Below are 13,055 nucleotides of genomic sequence, written 5' to 3' on the forward strand. Positions count from 1 at the left end.
TAAACAATAGGGGTTAGCTGCGGGGACACCTACACACAGAATTATGCAATATTCCCAGTTTGCAGGAACATTTATCACAAACAGTGACAATAGACATGACATCCTGTTGAAAGTGCCCTAGTAATTGGCGATTCTATTACACGGAACGTGAAAATAGAGACACCAGCCACCATAGTCACATGTTTGCCGGGAGCCAGAGCACCTGACATCAAAGCAAATTTAAAAGTGCTGGCTAATGCTAATCGTAAATACTCTTAAATTATTATTCACGTTGGCACAAATGATGTTCGACTTTGCCAGTCGGAGATCACTAAAATTAACATTAAAGAGGTGTGTGAACTCGCAAGTACAATGTCAGGAGAAGTAATTTGCTCTGGTCCCCTTCCTGTTCGTCGGAGTGATGAGATAGTTAGCAGATTATCATCACTCAATGGCTGGCTGTCTAAGTGGTGTCCGCAGAATAATATAGGTTTCATAGATAATTGGAAATGTTTTTGGGGCAGACCTGACCTGTTGAAAAGAGATGGTATTCATCCCTCCTGGGATGGTGCCGCTCTTCTCTCTAGTAATATGGCACATAGTCTTAGAGCTGAAACATGACAAACTACGGCCCAGGTCAGGAAGCAGACAGACTGGCTAAACCGACCGTCTGCTAGCTGCCTCATGTTACAGAAGTCAGATAAATCCCAACACATAGAAACTCTTACACCTAGATATTATCACATAGAGACTGTGTCTGTACCCCGAATTAATAAAAACAAAAAACTTCCAAACCCATTTAATGGAAAAAATTTAATTGATGTTCAACAAATAAAAAAATCGAGATAATAATGATAAACAAATGATAAAGCTTGGATTGTTAAATATTAGATCACTTTCTTCAAAAGCACTTATTGTAAATGATATTATCACAGACAATAATCTAGATGTGCTGTGTTTGACAGAAACCTGGCTAAAACCGGATGATTACATTACTTTAAATGAGTCCAGCCCTCAAGGTTATGATTATCGACACAATCCTCGACAGAAAGGCAAAGGGGGAGGTGTTGTTGTAATTTATAGCAATATTTACAGTATTAGTCAAAAGTCTTTCAAATATAATTCCTTTGAAAAAGTGATGGTGCTTTACGTAACATTATGTAAGTTGACATTTGTGCTGGCTACTGTATAAAGGCTACCAGGACACCATACAGACTTTATTAAAGAATTTGCTGATTTTCTATCAGAGTTAGTACTATCTGCAGATAAAGTCCTTGTTGTTGGTGATTTTAATATCCATGTAGATAATAAAAAAGACTCATTGGGATTGGCATTTACAGACATTCTAAATTCTATTGGTGTTAGACAACACGTGTCAGGACCCACTCATTGTCGTAATCATACTTTAGATCTAATATTGTTACATGGAATCGATATTGACGCCGTTGAAATTCTGCAGCAGAGTGACGACATCTCAGATCATTATCTAGTCTCGTGTATACTACATTTAGTTAAAGAGGCTAAACTTCTAAAAACTGCTAGATCTGATTTTTCAAAATTCTTAGAAGAAAATGAACACAACCCTAGGTATTTATTTGATACAGTGGCTAAATTAACAAGAAATAAAGCTTTAACTTCTGATGTTTCCAAAGAGCACAGCAGTAACGACTTTATGAACTTCTTCACTTGCAAGATTGATAATATTAAAGAGAAAATTATAACCATGCAACCGTCTACTACAGTATCGTGTCAGACATTGCATTGTAGTGTCCCTGAGGAAAAATTCATTTCATTTACTGCTTCAGGAGAGGAAGAATTGTCCAAACTTGTTAAATCATCAAAATCAATAACATGTATGTTAGACCCTATACCAACTAAGCTATTGAAAGAGATGCTTCCAGAAGTCATAGATCCCCTTCTTAATATTGTTAATTCATCTTTGTCATTAGGATACGTACCAAAAACTTTTAAGCTGGCTATTATTTAACCTCTTATTAAAAAAACACAACTAGATCCTAAAGAATTAGTCAATTATAGGTCAATCTCAAATCTTACTTTTCTGTCAAAAATACTAGAAAAGGCAGTTTCATCGCAACTATGTTCCTTTTTAGAAAGAAATAATATCTGTGAGGATTTCCAGTCAGGATTTAGACCGTGCCATAGTACTGAGACTGCTCTCATCAGAGTTACTAATGATTTGCTCTTATCATCAGATCGTGGTTGTATCTCTCTATTAGTGTTACTGGATCTTAGTGCTGCATTTGACACTATCGATCACAATATTCTCTTAAATAGACTTGAAAATTATGTTGGCATTAGTGGAATTGCATTGGCATGGTTCAAATCATACTTATCTGACCGTTATCAGTTTGTAGTAGTAAACGATGAGACATCATATCGATCACAAGTTAAATATGGAGTACCGCAAGGCTCAGTACTAGGACCATTGCTTTTCACTCTGTACATGCTACCCTTGGGAGATATCATTAGGAAGCATGGCATTAGTTTTCATTGTTACGCTGATGATACTCAACTCTAAATTTCTTCACGCCCTGACGAAACTTACCAATTCACAAAATTAACAGAATGCAAAGCTGATATGAAAAACTGGATGACCAGTAATGTCCTACTACTAAATTCAGAAAAAACAGAGATTCTAATTTTTGGACCAAAAGCTTCTTCACATAATAAACTAAAATATTGTCTAACACTTGATGGCTGCTCTGTTAAGTCTTCGTCGTCATTTAGGAACCTGGGTTTGCTCTTTGATACCAATCTTTCATTTGAAGGCCATGTTATTAGCATCTGTAAAACCGCTTTCTTCCAGAGTATGGGTAGGGTTTAGGGGTTGGGTCGGGTCGGGTCGGGTGAAGGGGGTCATTTTCATTGCATGATATATAAACACCCACAAATACAGAAACGCCCACTTTTGTTCTGCAGAGAGCTCATACTCTCACAAGCAGCAGTACAATCTAATGGAGAGTCAGTGTCCCAAAATAACTGCATAACTCAACATTTGTTTGTGTGCTGTGGTGGCTGCGGTAAGACAGATCGAGCGAGACTGTGACTAACGAAAACATGGTAATAGAAACCTGTTGGTAGACAAATGTACTTTTTTATTGCAGATATTGCATTGTATATTGGATAGCTATTATACAAGGGTTCTAAAATTTTGGTTCAACAGTACAGATATTTCTGTCAGGTTAGGTGGGTGGTAGAAGGAGCGAGGACTCGATGCAGGGAAAGGAAGGGCTTTATTAATAATAAAAATAAAAACAAAAACAACAAAAACAACCCCGAGGGGGAAAACAGACTATAACTAAAACTTGACTTGACTCGACTCGACTCGACTCGACTCGACTGACTTGACTTGAACTAGAACTTGACACACACGGAATAATATGACATTAAATGACAACAAACCAGCACAGGACTGCAAACACAAGGAGAATAAATAGGAGAGCAAACAAAGCAGGTAACGAGGGAGGACAGGTGGGGCAAAATCAACCAATAATGAGGTAACAAGGTGGGCGGGGTCAAGACAATAGACATGAGAGCACATGGCACAAAGAAACACATGACAAGCCATGTGCTCACAAACAAAACAAAGACACAAGCACATGGCCAATGAAGACAAATCACAAGCCATGTGCTTACACAAGACAAGACATGAACACGTGACTATGAAAACTCATAAGCCACGTGTTCACACAAAACAAGACAACTTGTTTTGATCAAGATACTTGATTAATGGCGGTGCGCGGCGGCTTCTCAAGCTCCCGGTTTAACTAGTATTTTGCCGGTTTCACTGGCTACAGAAAGGAATACTGAGTGTATGTGTGCAAGGAGGTTTGTGAGGTATAACCCACTTGAACTCTGCAAAATTAACAGCAAGTATGAAGCAAAACTATCACAGAATCTTAAGTCAGAGCTGGGTAGGATGGGACTTCTGAGGACAACGTCATGGCAGTGCAACATACGCCGGCTCAGAGGCAAGAGGAAGCGGTGTGCTCGGAAGCAAAAGAGAGGCAAGCGAGCCGGCTTGCTGGCTAAGCTAAAGGCTAACAACAACAACAATAGACTGGTAATTCCGTCTCTTTTTTTAGCCAATGTTCGGGCATTGGACAATAAAATGGATTTATTAAGGCTGCGAATTAATATGTACAAGGAGATGAGGAACTGCTGCGTGCTTTTATTGACGGAAACATGGCTTAATGACAATGTACCAGATTCGGTACTCCAGATCAGTGGCATGCTACTCCACCGGGCCGACCGGAGTCAATTGTCACGGAAGACTCGAGGAGGTGGACTTTGCTTGTATATCAACGAGGCTGGTGCACTAACTGTTCCATTATTAGCACTCACTGCTCTGGAAATGTTGAATACATGACTATCAAATGCCGGCCGTATTATCTACCGCGAGAGCTCACAGTGGTGTTCATTGTTGTTGTTTATATTCCTCCGAGTGCAAAAGCTAGCAGAACTACATGAAAACATAGTCTCTCTCCAAAACAAGTACCCTGACGCATTTTATGTGATTGCTGGAGATTTTAACCATGTACATTTGACTGATATCACACCAAGGTTTTATCAACATGTTACTATCGCGACCCGGGGGAATAACACCCTCGATCGTGTGTATACAAACAGACGCGGAGCCTATAGAGCATTCCCTCTTCCTAACCTTGGACTGTCTGATCATATCTCTGTTATGCTTGCTCCCTCCTACAGCTCTGCTGTGAAGACAATGAAACCAACACAAAAGTTAATTACAGTGTGGCCCAGTAATGCTGCCTCTGTGTTGCAACACTGCTTTGAAAGTACTGACTGGCAGGTCTTCAGGGAGGCACCAACAGATGCCGGAGAGGTGGATCTGGAGGAGTATGCATCTTCTGTCACCTGTTACATAAGTAAGTGTGTAGATGATGTTACTACTACTAGGACGATAACTATCCACCCTAACCAGAAGCCTTGGCTAACTGCTGAGGTCAGATCACTTCTGAGAGCACGAGATTCAGCATTCAGGAAGGGCGACACGGAGGCGCTTCGAGTGGCAAGGAGGAATCTGAGTACCGTCATAAAAAGAGCTAAGGCTGATTATGCTCTTAAGATACAGGGTCATTTTTCTACCAACGACCCCCAGAGAATGTGGGCCGGCATTAAGAGCATCACTGATTATAAAAGAGGAGATATTGAATGCTCCAGAGATCCATCTCTTCCTGACGCTCTCAACACTTTCTATGCTCGTTTTGAGGCCTCTAATACCGCTCCTAGCACTAGACTCACTGTACCACCTGGTGAGCAGCCACCTAGTGTAACCGCATAAGATGTCAGGAGGGTCCTTCAGAGAGTCAAACCACGGAAAGCTGCAGGCCCAGATAACATCCCAGGCAGGGTTCTGAAAGACTGTGCATTTCAGCTCTCAGAGGTACTGACTGACATTTTTAATATCTCACTGTCAAAAGCAGTTGTACCATCATGCTTTAAATCTGCTACTATCATTCCTGTGCCTAAGACTAATGCAGTGTCATGTTTGAATGACTATCGCCCGGTAGCACTCACCCCAATAGTGATGAAGTGCTTTGAGCGGCTGGTCATGACTCAAATCAGTGAGAAAATTGATGTCAGTATTGACCAGAATCAGTACGCTTATAGAAAGAACAGGTCCACTGCAGATGCCGTCTCATCAGTTTTACATTTGGCTCTTACCCACCTGGACAGCAAAGACACCTATGTGAGATTGCTTTTTATGGATTTTAGTTCGGCTTTTAATACAATCATTCCACAGACATTGATACACAAACTGGAAATTTTAGGACTGAGTCACTCATTGTGTAACTGGGTATTGGACTTTTTAACAAACAGAAAACAGTCTGTAAAAATCCATAATACATTTTCTTCCTCCATTGTTCTTAACACCGGCTCACCGCAGGGCTGTGTCCTGAGCCCAATGTTGTACACACTGCTGACATATGATTGTTCAGCCAGACATCCGAGTAATCATGTTGTCAAGTTTGCAGATGATACTGTTGTGATGGGACTCATTTCTCAGAATGACGAGTCAACCTATAGATCGGAGGTGGAACAAATGGTGGCCTGGTGCAAGGATAACAACCTTTGCATTAATGTGGAAAAGACTAAAGAAATTATTGTGGACTTCAGGAAAACCAAAAGGAGGCACCCCCCTCCAATTTGTATTGGGGGGGCTGAGGTGGAAGTTGTCTCCAGCTACAAATATCTAGGAGTACATATCAACGATGACTTAAAATGGAAATCCAACTGTAATAGTCTGGTAAAAAAGGCTCATCAAAGGCTGTATTTTCTGAGGAGGCTTAAAAAGGCTGGCTTGGGAACTACAGTCCTCACATCTTTTTATAGGTGTGTGGTGGAGAGCATTCTAACATCATGTATAACAGTGTGGTATGGAAATTGCTCTGTAACAGATAGGAAGGCCCTACAGCGTGTGGTTAAGACGGCAGAGAAAGTCATCGGTTGCAGTCTCCCTGCAATTGGAGATATATACATCAACAGATGCAAGACTAGGGCTGCAAGTATCATGAAAGATTTCTCTCATCCTGCCAATAGACTATTTGACCCTCTTCCTTCAGGCAGGAGGCTGCGTAACATCAGAACTAGAACATCAAGGTTAAAAAACAGCTTCTATCCAGAAGCCGTGAGACTTTGTAATACTGCCAATTGCAAATTGATAAATTGAACTTGTTGTCCTAAATTGGATTGCACTAATTTTACTACTATGCTGTTAATTTTTTTAAGGGTTTTTAGAGTGTGGAGAGATTGTACCCATACGCTAATAGGGGTTTGTATTATTGTTATTTAACTATTGTATTTATTGATGAGTAGTTAGTTATTTATTGAATGTTTTTATTTTTAAACGTACCTCAGTACCTAATTTCGTTCCAGCTCATGTACCATGCTTTGGAATGACAATAAAAAATCCTTTATCCTTTATCCTTTAACATGGAAGCACGCAGCCCGTGAAACAGACTGCGTGCTAACACAACACAAGACAAAAACACAACATGAAAGCACGCGGCAGGTGGAAATCACCGCGTGCTACACAAAACATGAGACAAGAGCGCATGGCAAGTGAAAGTACACACAAACCGTGCGCTCACAATAAAGACAGGACTGGGAGCGCGAGTGTCCGAATCCCGACACGAAACCGAAACCAAACTAGACACGAGTGCCGGGATCCGAACGCCACGCTCCCAACATGAAACAAGGCACGCAGACGAGAGCGCACAGCCCCGAGAACACTCGAGACCCTACGCTCACACAAAAACACGACAAGAACGGGAGTGTCAGAGCTCTGTCACAAAACCAAGAAATAAACAAGACTGAAGTGACAGAACCCTGACACTACCCCCCCTCTAAAGGGACGCCACCTGGCATCCCTACGAGGGACACAAGACTAACATGACAACATACACGACACAAGACAAAAACACACCAACAAGACAACATGACAGAACATCAGAACACAAAGACAAAGAGGGGAGGGAGGGCCAAGTCAGCCAGCAAAACAAAACAACAGGATCAAAATGTCTTTAAAAGAAACAAGGGAGGGACGGGAGGGTTGAGCCAGGGAGGCTCAGGCAGGTCTGGGGTCCCAGCTGAGGGCCAGGGAGGAGCTGGCGGGACAGACCAGGGCGGGACCGGCGGGACAGACCAGGGCGGGACCGGCGGGACCGACCAGGGCGGGACCGACCAGGGCGGGACAGACCAGGGCGGGACAGACCAGCGCGGCTTCAGCTGGTCTGGGGTCCTGGCTGAGGACCAGGGCGGTACTGGAGTGACCATTCAGGCAGGCTCCAGCAGGGCAGACAGCTTAGTAGGCGCTGGCAGGGCAGACAGCCTGGGTGGCGCCGGCAGGGCAGACAGCTGGGGTGGCGCCGGCAGGGCAAGGCGCTGGGGAGGCGCCGGCAGGGCAAGGCGCTTGGGCGGCACAAGAATGGCCTCTGGGGTTGGAGCGGGCTCACGGGCTGGAGCGGACTCACGGGCTGGAGCGGACTCACGGGCTGGAGCGGGCTCTGGAGCGGACTCACGGGCTGGAGCGGGCTCTGGGAAGGCCTCCGGGCCTACAGCGGGCTCTGGGAAGGCTTCCGGTCCTGAAGCGGGCTCTGGGAAGGCCTCCGGGCCTGAAGCGGGCTCTGGGAAGGCCTCCGGGCCTGAAGCGGGCTCTGGGAAGGCCTCCGGGCCTTGAGGGTTGGAGGAAGGCTTCTTCCTCTTCCTCCGTTTACGTGGGCGAGGAGGTGGCACTGTGCCTACCTCCTCTGTGGGCGCTGCAGCTTCCTTGGTCAGCTCTGGGGGTGCTGCAGCGGTCACAGCAACCACTGGAAGGGCTGCAGTGGGTTCAGCCACCTCTGGGCAGGTGGCAGATGAGGCTGACCTGTTCTTCCTCCTCCTCCCTCTCCCCGAAGAGGTCATTGGAGGACTGGGGACCTGGCAGCTTGTGAGGGGAATGGGAGGTGGACCAAGAGGGGGAAGGCCACCTTCTTCTCCGCGATTGTAAACAAACCCCACAAACTGCCAGAAAGACAAAATCCCCAGCATTCCCATCTCCCAGGCGCTGACGGGCTCATTAAGGCTGCTGTTAAAAATGTCCTTGAGCGCTGCGTCACTGATGTTGAGCCCCTCCGCTGTGAGCACGAACAGGTGAGCAAACTCCTTAACGCTGGCTCCCCCTTGCCGGAGAGAGAGGAGCTTGCTGCGCTGATCCACCCTCAGCTGAGCGGAGGGGCTGGGAGATGGAAAAAGGAAGATGCCCATCCTTCTGCTGAGTACTCAATTGGCTGGTTCGTTCTATCAGGTTGGGTGGGTGGTAGAAGGAGCGAGGACTCGATGCAGGGCAAGGAAGGGCTTTATTAATAATAAAAATAAAAACAAAAACACAACAAAAACAACCCCGAGGGGGAAAACAGACTATAACTAAAACTTGACTTGACTTGACTCGACTGACTTGACTTGAACTAGAACTTGACACACACGGAATAATATGACATTAAATGACAACGAACCAGCACAGGACTGCAAACACAAGGAGAATAAATAGGAGAGCAAACAAGGCAGGTAATGAGGGAGGACAGGTGGGGCAAAATCAACCAATAATGAGGTAACAAGGTGGGCGGGGTCAAGACTAGGGCTGGGCGATATATTGCATGCGATTCTCACGCGCATTTCGTCAGTAAAGCCGGTTCCCTGATTACCTCTAAATCGCCATCACCTGCTTTCAAATGGAGCGGCATTTAATAGACAAAGCCGTAGATCACTGATAAGCCACGCAAAATCGGGTTCAGTATCTAAGTCGATTCATCTCACATCGCATGCAATATATCGCCCAGCCCTAGTCAAGACAGTAGACATGAGAGCACATGGCACAAAGAAACACATGACAAGCCATGTGCTCACAAACAAAACAAAGACACAAGCACATGGCCAATGAAGACAAATCACAAGCCATGTGCTTACACAAGACGAGACATGAACACGTGACTATGAAAACTCATAAGCCACGTGTTCACACAAAACAAGACAACATGGAAGCACGCAGCCCGTAAAACAGACTGCGTGCTAACACAACACAAGACAAAAACACAACATGAAAGCACGCGGCAGGTGGAAATCACCGCGTGCTACACAAAACATGAGACAAGAGCGCACGGCAAGTGAAAGTACACTCAAACCGTGCGCTCACAATAAAGACAGGACTGGGAGCGCGAGTGTCCGAATCCCGACACGAAACCGAAACCAAACTAGACACGAGTGCCGGGATCCAAACGCCACGCTCCCAACATGAAACAAGGCACGCAGACAAGAGAGCGCACAGCCCCGAGAACACTCGAGACCGTACGCTCACACAAAAACACGACAAACACGGGAGTGTCAGAGCTCTGTCACAAAACCAAGAAATAAACAAGACTGAAGTGACAGAACCCTGAAAATTTCACTGTTTGTATGATTTCAGAGTTACTTATTGAAGTTTTTACAGTAACCTTTGCTGCAAGTAATTTCATTACAGCAGTGAGTTATTGAATCATTCAACCAACCAAGGTTTAAAAAAAATTCTGATTAATTCACAAAACAGCACTACTATGTGTTGCTCGGAGACACACCATACCATGCATGGCTGATTATGCTTTAGCTTTGTTTGGAACTATTTTTGTTAAAAATCCCCATTAATGTCTTTTTGACATTAACTGTTGGATATAATTTTACTTTCTCCATTCAGTCAAAGACAGGGCATTTGCTTTTCCTTAAAGAGAAAATATAAATGTTTTGGAGCTTTGTTAGCTCCTGCCTACAGTCTGGGGACAAATTCACTGACAAACACAATATTTGTGGTGAAAAAGAAATCAAAAAATGGGCCAGTTACATTAAAATTGTGTTTTTAATCCTGTGGAAATATGATGAATTTCAACCCCATGGGTGTTTCTCCAAACTTAAGTTTGACAATTACACTGCCCACTGCACTTTGCCCACAACAGAAATAGAGAGTGAATGGAAATTGGCAGGTATAAAACTTATTCCCTTGCCAAAAATATTCCATGTATGGATGCCTGACAACACTAGTCTGGTGTGGAATGATTTATTTAGAAATCAAAGCTTAATCCAAATCATTGTATAGAGCAAAACCTTTTTTTTTAAATGATGTGTTTAATTGACTATAATTTCCAAAGATACAATGAAACAACTGTGATTGGTTGTGATTGGTTCCATTCATGTTTTCTCAGTTTTCTCAGTGTGTTCCACACCTGTTGGCTGAAGTTGGTCCTTGTCTGCTTTTTTCAACCGAATCGGTGTCGGAGCTCAACAGTCAGTCAGGCCATCTAATCATTTAACCATTTAATCATAAACTATTCAGCTACTGCCACCTGCTGGTACTGAAAGGCATTTTTTCTTAAGCAGGCACAGAACAGACGTGCTACTTGGCTGTTGGGTGTCGAGCGGTGGTTTGCCGTGTCAGGGCAACTTTGGACCGAGACACTGCCGACGTGAGCCAACCCTGCAGTCTGCTTCCGTCACCACTAGTTCGACGGCGTCGCCTTGGTGTGTTCCGGGCTTAAAAGTCTTTCACTACATTACTTTTGGGATTCAGTGACAAGATAGCCAACAGAGAGTTGAGACTGACTAGAGTTATACATATTTAGTTTTTCACATTTCAATTTTTAAAGAATTCCAGATACATTGCCACAAGTTCACGTTAAATTTTTTACAATATTATTTATTTACAATATTATTTATAGTGATTATAATCACAACTTGTCCAATCATGATTACTGGTAAGATTATATTTTCCCATATAAAGCATTTATTAAGCAATTAAGATCTGTTATTTTCATACACATATTCTTCGCTCTGAAACCAACCATGTAATGATGCAATTTCAGAACATGGACATGACCATTGTTCTCACAGTCAAAGGATCTGTAAAACACTCACTCCCTCTGCTGGAGAAGGGAAGCTGGTCTGAGATAGGATCCATACACCAGCTGTTTTTATCTCACTATTTTTTCAAAAGTAAGTCTGACGCTCCTTGCGATACAATATCCATGTTATTTGTGAGATATACATATCCAAGCTAAAAATATCAATTCATGGTCTTATTTCTATGTTGGTGGGTCAATGTTGATTTATTCAAAGTCATACAGTCTGAGTCTGCCACAACTGTCTTTAGACTCCCCAAGGACTTTTCTTTTCAGCTAACATCCTAGTTTTTACAATACATGCTCAGCGCAATGTAATTCTGCTGCACTAAAGGGCATCAGAGTGTAAATGTCATAAGTGTGTTTTTTTTTTTTTAGCCCCACCCCATTCACACATAAATACACAGGGGGCCATTAAAAGATCAGCCTCAGTCAGACGGCCCTGGCATTGGTCACCTGAAGGTGCCAGATATGTGGTTAAAGGCTTGGTTATGTGCAAAAGATTGAAAAGACGACTAGAGTTACTGACACATTTCTGTCAAGGACCTTTATAAATATTTGATAGCATTACATTTTAAAATAGGATTCTGGAGAAGGGTGATGATAATGTCATGGAAATGGAGGATGCTGGTTGGAGAGACAGATCCAGGGGAATCTATAAAATAGTTATTAAAGGGATTGAAGCAAGAGGGGGAAAAGAAGACTCAATAGTGACACTTCATCTCCTCAGTGAATCCTGCTGTTGAGAAAGGTGAGGATATATTTGTGATGTATCAGAATAAACAGGCATCATCACATCATAATTTATATTATCTCACCTATTTAGTGCATTCTACTAGATTATTTTTTTACCTTCGCAATTTTTCAACAAAACAGATGTTTTTAATTTTAATGTTTTTTTTTTTTCGTCTGAAGGTTGGTCTCCACTTAAACTAACAAAAATAGCTCATCTTATAGTTTAGTGTGTAGTGTCATAAGTTCCCGTTCGAAAGGGAACTCGCACTGCGTTGCAGTCGTAACCCAAGACATTTTTTTGCCATGCATAATAATTGATGCATCCTTTTCCAGGATCAATGGAGAACGCATTGATGACTGGGATTATTTGCCTTCCATGAGAGTTGGTCCTCACAAGGGGACTGTCCTTGGGGACATGGTGTCCCCATGGTCAGAAATAGCTACATTTTTCCATCTCTTTGACCTTTTCTAAAAGGACATCAGGGGTGAACATGTGCCACAATCTGGCAGGACCATTCCAGTGAACCCTAAAGATGTACTATTAGTCTAATTATGTTTACTCACAATTATGCTTGTCACAAATGTGTTTATGTGTATGTGTGCATCTTTCAGATGCAGATTTGGATGGCTGATTCTGTCTGGTGTGTTCACAGTCACCTTGTCTTACTGCAGTGTCTTAAGTCTGCAACAGAAGGTAAAAGAGACAAGAGTAACCAGCTGGGAATGATAGTTTCTGCCAGTCTTGATAAAAATTTCAAATGTTTCTCTGGTAGGAATTAATCAAAGTAAAGATTTTATTCTTTTGAGTTTTTATTTTGACATTAGAATCAAATTAAACTCTTGGCCAGAGAGATTCTTTTGGCTGATATTACTGATCAAGGTCAGTTTGAGAACAAG

The sequence above is a fragment of the Chanodichthys erythropterus genome, chromosome 16 (assembly GCF_024489055.1).
Source record: "Chanodichthys erythropterus isolate Z2021 chromosome 16, ASM2448905v1, whole genome shotgun sequence".
Classification (NCBI taxonomy): Eukaryota; Metazoa; Chordata; class Actinopteri; order Cypriniformes; family Xenocyprididae; genus Chanodichthys; species Chanodichthys erythropterus.